The following is a 10263-nucleotide window of genomic DNA, read 5'->3' on the forward strand; positions in this document are numbered from 1 at the left end:
TAATAAGTTATCAAACCTCTTTCTTCATTAACATATATGTTTTTATAGGGTTATTATAAAAAGTTATTGTTGTTCATTTATTTCTCATAGGAATGTATTTTTTCCTAAAAGATGAATATAATGCATATCATGCAAAAAACAAGGTGGATACGGAAATATAAATAATCATACGGAATATAGAGATATGGATGTGACAAGACACATCAAAATCTGAATTCGTGCCTTTGGGTAGCCTAGTATCGAGAGTGAATATCCAGAACACTTCACGTTTAAGTATTTTTTGCAACATGTCTATACCTCTATATGGAACTGTTTTTTTTTTTATACGTTTGTGGGTTTTTCATTCCGAATATCAGAGATGTGCTGTCTGATCCTTTCCATCAAACACTGTGAGGTTTGTCATATAACATATTGTGTGCCACATTTGGTACATGTGATTAGATATATAGCATTTTTTATCTACCAAGTGGAAAATGACATGAGATGGCTGACTACACACCCATATTGCAACTAAAAATTACATTTATTTGTTGAATAATAACATTTTAAATGATAAAATAAATTATTTGCAATGTACACTGTAATTTCGTAATAAAACTATACCATGAAAGCATCATAGCTAAGTGACATGGTTTATAGCTAGTGTGGCAGACAACTCAAAACCCAGGCAACCAGTAAACAAGCAAAAGCTCACACTATGCCCACATAGAGTAGTTGTTAAGCCATATCAGGAATGCTTCCAAAACTATGTACAGTATGTCACAGCATAAGACCCAGAAGGGTGATTTGCCTAACCATTTAAAATATCCATAACATACAATTTAATGCATGTATATACAGTACAGGCTGCAGGGGCAAGTTAATTTACATACTCACTAAAGCATAAATGAGCTATTGACATCAGTCCAGGTCCATTTGCATACCTGGAGATGGAGTGGGGTGCTGACATAAAATACAATACAGACTGTTTATTGCTTTTTTATATGCTGGGGACCAGAAGCAAAGCAGAAGAAAGACAGCAGAGAGTATATGTACCCCTGAGTCACATAACCAGCAATAAGGGTAATAAACTAAAGCAATGTGTCCCTGTAGTATTCGTAGTGCATAATATCTTGTTTCTCACTTTTTTAAAGACCTTTGAGCATAAATGGTTATAGACTGGATACTAGTAAGATCAAAGCTATCAACAAGTTAATTATTTAATCATTTTTGATTTTTTTATTATTACACTCAACAGAATCTTGGTTTTTTTATGCATAAAACAAATTTAAAGCTTTTTGGGGGCAGTCATATAAATACCTCTGCTGCATAATTAAACAGATATGAGTATTCATTTTATATTTTGCCAGTATGCTCTTTTAATAAGATATCACATCTTCACAACACCATCGCTGTGAAGATGTTCTATTCCAATTGCGCTTCAGCAAAGAGAATTCAAATCAGCCTTCTCTCAATGAGTGGAGTTCAAATTTGCATAGTTTACATATGGATATTTAAATAAGACTCTGGTGAATTGGTGTGTGATGTGTTCATGGCATATCAATTCAGTGCTTTGCAAATCAAGGCTGGCATGGGCTTGATAAAAAAAAACATAGGCCTCCTCTACTGCAGAATGTCCATAGATATGGAAAAGGGGCTCTCCATTTGTCAAGTTGGTATAGATGCTCATTTAATCTGAATGGATCTAATTGTTAAAGGGACACCAACTAAGTATTTTATAAAATGTAACACGTAGGGGCCCATTCACTAAGTTCGAGTGAAGGAATAGAAGGAAAAATACTCGAATTTCGAGTAGTTTTTTTGTGCTCCTCGACTATCGAATTGGCGTACATTCGCCTGAGTAGAATGATATGAATAGATCGAGTGCAAAAACGCTGCGACTATTCGCCCATTCGATAGTTCGATTCGAAGTACTGTCTCTTTTAAAAATACTTCGACTGTCTACTTCGCCACCTAAAACCTACCAAATTGCTTTAAAAGCCTATGGGAAAGCCCCATAGGCTTGTTTTCTAAGTTTTCGATCAGATAAAAAGGCATTCGATCGAATGAAAATCCTTCGATCGAATGAAAATCCTTCGATCGAATGAAAATCCTTCGATCGAATATTTGATTGTGCGACTATTCGGCGGGCAAATATTCGCCCATTCGACTATTCGCCGGCACGTAATTTCGCCCGAATGGCCTATTCGATTCTATTCCCCAGTCGAATTTCGAGGGATTCAACCCCTCGAAATTCGACCCTTGATACATCTGCCCCATAATAAGAATTAAAAATTGAAACTGACAATTATTATTATTATTGGTACTAGTATCAGTATTAACAAGTAGTGGGGTTATGTACTAAACTCCGAATGCAAAAATTTGTGTTTTGTTATTTTATAAAATCAGACTTTTAAAAAAATCACGAATTTTTCGGAATTTATTAAACCCCGAGGATGGAAAAGTCAGAATCTGAAAAATCGGCATCTCAGACCTGTCGAGGTTGCATATAAGTCAATGGGAGAAGTCCCAATGATTTGTTGATGTGCGCTGGGTTTCGTGCAATACCCCGAAGTTTCCAGAGTTTTAGGGTGAAAATTCTGAAAAAAAAACTTAAGAATTGGAGGGGAAAAAAAAAAAACGTGAAAATCTGATTTTTTACCGCAAAACAAATTTTTGGGAAAATGTAATAATAAATAAGAGTAAAAAAACCAGAGCGGATTTGATCGGAGTTTGTAGCAGAAAATGTTGAGATGAATTCAGACTTTGATAAATAACCCCCATAGTGTGCCAACATCATCCATACATAGTGGAGTTAAGCTTTACAGCGACATGCCTGTTTGTGTATATGTGACCATGTTATAAAACCAAAACTGAAACCAGTCTGAAGCCTTTAATCACATTAAAATACTGTATAAATGCATTTCACTTAGGGATTAGTCAATCTGCTGCCATAGTATGAGGATTAGAAATTTATATGAACAACATAGCAGTATGTGCCAAAAAACTCAGTACAATGGGAAATGAAAAATCGTCTGCGCCAATGCACTCACGGCGCTTCGATTTCCAAAGTCGCCAGAAGTTTCCTCGTGAGGCAACTTCGGGCGACTTCAGAAATCGAAGCACCACGAGTGCCATTGCGTGGCGTTTTCTCATTATAGCAGGCGGAAGGCAGGGGGAAGGCAGTTCAGGTCGCACTGAAGAAGAGGCGATTAGTCGCCAGGAAGCTAAATCTCCCCGAATCTGCCCTTGTGCTCCTGCCCTTACAGAGCATTTGTTTTTTAGGTGGGGTCAGTGACCAGCTGGAAAGAGTGAGAAGGAGGTAAATAATACAAAAACCATAAAAAATTATCAATTTAAAAAGTTGCTTAGAATTAGCCTAAAATTCTAAAACATACTAAAGGTGCATTTAAAGGTGAACCACCGCTTTAAGTGGTGGTAATGATCATTGTGCATGGTTAAAGCTTAGGGTCATCCCACTTTTAGATGCATACAAGATAGAAGACTGGACCTGAGGTAGTCTGACAAATGATCTCTATACTGTAAATATTTCATTTCTTATCATACAGGAGTATTAGTGTGTACACTGACAAAAAGTAAATGTAAGTAAACCCAAAGTATGTTTTATCTCTGCGGACATGTATACCTGTTGCATGGAGCTGCATAAATTAAATCTTAGTTACGATCAAGTACAAGTCCTGTTTTATTATTACAGAGAAAAAAAGGAAATCATTTCTGAAAATTTTAATTATTTGATTAAAATGGAGTCTATAGGAGATCACCTTGCCGTAATTCGGAGCTATCTGGATAATGAGTTTCCGGATAACAGATCCTATACCTGTAGCTAGTTATTCCCATTCAATATAGTTTTTTCAGCTACATGAACCAGTCAAGAGATGTCTAGAATGGTGTGTCATTCACTATATCCATGTGAAGATGCAGTCGCTATCTCCTGAGAGCTGGAAAGAGAACTGTGTAAGTTGTAGAAGCAGAAGAAGAGAAACCAGTAGGGCTGCAGTCAGTAAAACCTACGGATATTCTTTTGTCAATATACAAAGGGTCCCAGCAGGCCCAAAGTCTTAATAACATTTTCAAGTCAATTATGAACAAAGTCACATACCCGTCGTACGCTCTCTGTTAATGTTCCCTTTTACTTGGTTAACACCAGGATCAAAATGCAAGCCCTGGGCTAAAGAATTCATTCTCCTCCTGTAAAATGCAATTGGGCACAGCATGTATTTTGCCTCCATTTTTCTTCCTTCAAAGTAATCACATTGAATTAATCAAATATTGTGATTTATGTCACTTAAAAACATGGGAAATATATTAATTTATGTCACTGCCGATCGCTTGCAGCAAAACTCAGAAGCAAGTTCTCCTAATGCAATATATTCATAATCCAGTAAAACTCATCTAAAAAATGCCGCTAGGGAAATTTAACATGTGGCAGCATCTGAATTGTTCGAGAAGTTTAAATTTGAAATGTGCCACAGTTACATACATTGTACTGTGTAAACATTAAATGGCAGAGGGCTGGCATTTCCCCTTGTGACTCTGCACACAAATTGTTTCCATCGCCATTGTGAATATACAAAACTGGCACTTTATTTCATTCTGCAATCAAGCCAATATTTTCCACTGACAGTTTATGATCCTGAAAACAGTGTACAGCAGAATGAAATGGAAAGTGTCTCACCTACTTTAATAAACAAAAGATGCCCAGCAGTTCACCTTTAAATTGACTCTTTGGGAGTTCTTACCGACATTCTATCTGTAATTTTTAATTTAAGAAACATGGAATTAAATTGGTTTTAAAATTTAAAAATATGTGGGGGCACATTTACTTAGGGTCGAATATCGAAGTCAAAGGATTTACCGCATTTCCTTCGTTTGTACGATCGAAGGAAAAATCGTTCGATTAAATCCTTTGAATCGAATGATTCGAAGGATTTTAATCCATCGATCGAACGATTTTCCTTCGATCAAAAAAAGCTAGGAAAGCCTATGGCCACCTGCCCCATAGGCTAACATTGATGCTCGGTAGGTTTTAGGTGGCGAAGTAGGTGGTCGAAGTTTTTTTTAAAGAGACAGTATTTCGACTATCGAATGGTCGATTAGTCTAACGATTTTTAGTATGAATCGTTCGATTCGAAGTCGAAGACGAAGATCGAAGTAGCCAATTCGATGGTCGAAGTAGCCAAAAGAATACTTCGAAATTCGAAGTATTTTTTATTCTAATCCTTCACTCGAGCTAAGTAAATGTGCCCCTTGGTGTATGGAAGTGTGAAAACTCTAAATTCAGTTTGTGAATTTGGTGGTAGATTTTCTGACATAAATCAACATTTTAATTCAATTCCAGTTTTGGGCTAACTTCTGTTTTGTGAATTCCCCTGGATCTGATTAAACATATATTTGGGGGTTTATGTTTTTGAATACCGATTCCCCCTTTAAGACTTAAGAAATTACGATATGGAATACATTACCAGATGTCTCAGTGTTCTGGGAGCAGAATGTATCTTGGACTCTGCTGAAGATGTTTAACATGCAAATTATGTGAATAATCAATAGGCGCAGAAGCAAATATCTGACCGACCATGATGGCTGATTTAGTAAAAAAGAGGCTATTGTTAATTATTGCCCTTGAAATTCGATAAAAGATATTACTCACTCTAGGTTACCTGTTGTTTTTCATTCACATGGATACAAAGGGGCATATTTGGCGAAGTGACTAGCGTTAGCGAAAAATTCACCAGTGTGATGTCATTGAGTTACTTCGACGACTTACTAATGGATGGAGGTGTAACTTCGCTAGTGAAGGAGATAGACTCTAGCAGTAATTCGCTCCCTTACGCCTGGCGAAGTTGTGCTCTGGCGAATAGACGTAACTACGCAAATTCACTAAGATGTGGATTTTAATGAACGTTACCTCTTGCGCCAGACTTTCCTTTGCCACCTCAGACCAGGCGAAGTGCAATAGTAGAGTAGATAGAACTTCCTCAAAAAAAACTTTTCTAAGTCCCAAAAAACGCTGGCCAATTTTAATTTTTCAGGGTGATAAGCTGCAAAAGATCAAAAAAAATTTCTGGGGTAACCGACTTCCCCCCTACATTTCCTAAGATATGGGACATAAACTATACACTGGGCTCATGTGTAGGGCAATATAACAACTCTATTTTATTTTATTAAGGTTTCCCTGGGCTTGTGTAGTGTAATGTATTGGCTGCAACATATACGTCCCTTCAACTTTAACTTCCCGCCGCATGCAAATTAGGCAACGCTAGCGCAACTTCACTTTGCTTGCTGTAGTAACGCTAGCCAAACTTCGCCAGCATTCGGTGCCATGGACGCAACTTTGGATTTTAGTGAATTAGCGTTGTCCTGTTGAATTTACGCCTGGCGAAGTCTTGCGATGTGAGCGAAGCGGGCGCTGGTGCAAATTCGGGGCTTAGTGAATCTGCCCCATAGTGTATTCACTGAGGTTTCTCTTGCTTCACAACATGGGGCCCATTTACTAACAATCGAATTTCAATTTTTTTTCATGAATCTTTAAAAATGTGTGGTCTTCCTATTTTTTTTTTTAAAAAGCTCCAAAAATTTGAGTAAAAATCACGAAAACCATTAATAAAAAACTTTGTTAGGTAAAAGTTGTTGTAGTCCTATAGAAGTCAATGTGAGCTGTGCTGATCCTCTTGGACTGTTTTGAATCAATTCATACTTTTAGAAGTTCCATGTGCTTGGATTTATTACAATTAGTAAATAAACCTCACAAGAAGTCGCCAGCGATCGATTCACACCCATCACTACCCTTCGCCAAGCGAAAATTCACTCAGACAACACTAATTCACTAAAATGTGGAGTTTTGTCGTGGGCACCGAATGCTGGCAAATTTTCGCTAGTGTTACTTCGGCAATGCGAGCAATTCAAAGCGAAGATGCGATAGCGTTCATTTCTGCCTAGCGCAAATTCGCTAGAGGTCTTGCGCTCAGGTCAGTTTGCATACGGCAGGGAATTTAAAGTTGAATGGATGTGTCTATGTGATATGTTGCAGCAAATACATTACATTTCCACTGTTAATTACACAAGTCCAAGGAACTTTAATAAAGACAATAGAGTTGTTATAATGCCCCACACATGAGCTCACTGTATAGTTTATGTTCCATATGTTAGAAAATGTATGGGGGAAACTGGTCACCCAAAAAAATTTTTTTAGGACTTTTGCCGCCTATCACTCTGAAAAAAGGAAAAGAAGCCAGCATTTTTTAAACTTTGATGCTTTTTGCACAGAATATGATGTAAGTAACAGAAGATTAAGGAAGATCCGAGCCTATCTCTTTCGCTAGCGAATTGGCGATGTCCCTGCGGACGGGAACGCTGGCAAATTGTCACCAGTGTCTGCCACTTCGCCCTTTAGTAAATCTACCCTCTTGACTTTTTACGTGTTAAACCATTTTCTCACTTGATTGAATCTGGCCCATTGTTTGATACTAATCTCCTATAGTGAACCTTTATCCTAATAACTACTTAGTCATTACTAGAATGACTATGCCACATAATTTGGCAATCCTGCGATTGAATAAAAATTCGAAAGATTTAAGCAATCGATTGAAGGATTTTTATTCGATGTGTAAAGACTTAGAAAAGTGTTGTACAAGGTCCCCATAGGCTAACATAGCACTTCGGCAGGTTTAATTTGGCGAAGTATTGAAGTCAAAGTTTTTTTAAAGAGCCAATACTTCGATTTTTTTTACTTCGAAAATTCCCTCGAATTCACTTCTGCCCCTATATGTAATCAATGAGTGGCAGCAAGAATACACTGACCATTGTAACATTTGTTGATAAGCTTCATTACAGAGAATCTTCAGTTAATCAATGATTGCTTCAATGATTGCTTCCAATGTAAAGAATCTTTCACCAGATTAATATGATACAATACACAGGTTCCAAAGAGTGACACTAAACCCGTATTATGCACATTAACACTTATTTGCCAGATTTTACATTTCCATGGAAGAATTACTGATGGTATTTGTCTTTGCTCTGTGAGTGCGGTTGGTGAACAAGCCTGCACAGTATTATAGTGTACTGTATGCATACAAGCAAATATCAGCAGGCATTTTCGGCTTGAGCAATTTCATATGCCTTGCTGCAGAACATTCCTCTCCGGGTTCCATCTGTTTTAAAGGGCTGTTATTTTTGTAAAATTGCATTTTCTGCTTTAAATCCAAATGAGATTGAAAGATCCCAGAGGTGGTGTATTCAAATTCTAATAGTTCCTGAGGCTGCATAAGACATCTCGGATAAGTTGCTATCGCCTTTCATTGGGTTTACATATACCTCATTTCAAACGACAGGTGTTCAAGTCCTGGATTACTCACTTATAAACCAATTTAGTGCTCTCCAAATCTTTGAAATCAAACCTATTTCTCTGTATTTGTTCTGCTGGTGAGATAGTGGAATGAATAACATGGATGGTATTAAAGCCCAGTTTGAAAAAGAACACAACTAGCTGGAGTAATCGATATTTGTTTGTCTTGCTAGCACTTAAAAGTATTCTATATTTTCTCTGGCAAGCAATCCAGCACATACTCATGGATCAATAAACATTATGTTCTTGATCTTAAATAAAATCTGTCATTTAAAAACAGTATAATCCTATTTACTTTAAACATAATCTTAATTAGTGTGGCATACTCTTCTGTTTCACACTGCTACTGGTTTCAGGAACATACTGTTTTCATAATAACTTATAAAGCGCTTTTTTCCTAATAGAAAGCAAATCAATTTACACTTGCGCATTAGACCAGAGAATTAATATTATGTAAGATTTAAAATTAATTCGAACATAGTGAATAATGTAGGAAATATACTGAGTTGTCAGACAGGCCTATAATTTGGCAATGGTTGGATAAACAGGGGTGTCTTAAACAGCTGCAATTAAGTGATATACTGTAAACTCTAACTAAATAGAGCTAGAGTGAACTTGTTAATAAATAACAAAACTGAGTTGTTTAGTTATTAGAATTGTATGGCAGCCAATCAGATGCCTGTATCTCAATTCACTCGTGCATTAGACCACTAAAAGCTGAATGGTTGCTCTGGGTTACAGGACTAGACAGTATTAGTATTTCATACATTCATACATATGGCCTTGGATTAATAATAAAACATACTACCCTGTATACCAAGAGCATATATTTGTCAGGATTTAGAATTATGGCACTAATTCTGCTAAATAAATGTATGAATTACAATATCTTCAAAAAAGGAACCATTAGAGGCAGGACAAAAAAGTATAGTTTTAAGAAGGGAACAAAAAACTTCTGATGGAAAATTACTAGGTAGGTTATTAATGTCTACAAAGTCCAAAAGGTATATTCAGTATATTTTATATATATATATATATATATATATATATATATATATATATATATATATATATATATATATATATATATATATATATATATATATATATATATATATTCTATTTGAATATCACATTTATTTTGCATTGAGATAAAAGACAAAGGCGCTCAGGGGTAGTATAAGGTTGCGAAGTTGCGCTAGCGTTGATTCGCTAAGCGAAGCGAAGTTACGTTAGTGATAGTTAATTTGCATATGTCGCCAAATTCAAATTTTAATGGAGGAATACGTACAATCACTACAAATGCCTGGGAAACCTTCAAAACATCAAATAATTTTTTTTTTTTGCCCTACACATGTGCCCACTGTATAGTTAAGTTGCCATGAGTTAGGAAATGTAGGGGGGAAGGAGGGGAGCCCCAAAAAAAATGTTGATCTTTTTCAGCCTATCACCCATAATATAGAAAAAACGCCAGCGTTTTTTGGGACTTAGAAAAAATTTGAACTTTTTTTGAAGCAATCCCTATCTACTCTATTGCATTCGCCATGTCTGAGGTGGCGAAGGAAGTCTAGCGTAAAAGAAGTGAATTTGCGTAGTTTCGTCCGTTGCGAAAATTTGCCAGGCGCAAGGGTGCGGAGTAACACTAGTGAATTTACGCCAGCGTTAGGCACTTCGGCACATGAAGTGAATTTGCCCCTATGTGTTAATGTGATAGGGATCTTAAGCTCCCCATAGACGCGACGATTCTTCTTGCCGAACGACCAATTTTAGGGAAGCCCGACCAATCCTTCGAAATTATCATGCGGTTGGTGGGATTTAAACGATCGTACATCTTACGATTTTTCGGACGACATCTGTCAGGAAATTGATCGGCAAGGTCAAAAAATCTTTGTCGGTCCCAGTGCAATCTATCTATGTTT

Source organism: Xenopus laevis, chromosome 1L (assembly GCF_017654675.1).
Source record: "Xenopus laevis strain J_2021 chromosome 1L, Xenopus_laevis_v10.1, whole genome shotgun sequence".
Taxonomy (NCBI): domain Eukaryota; kingdom Metazoa; phylum Chordata; class Amphibia; order Anura; family Pipidae; genus Xenopus; species Xenopus laevis.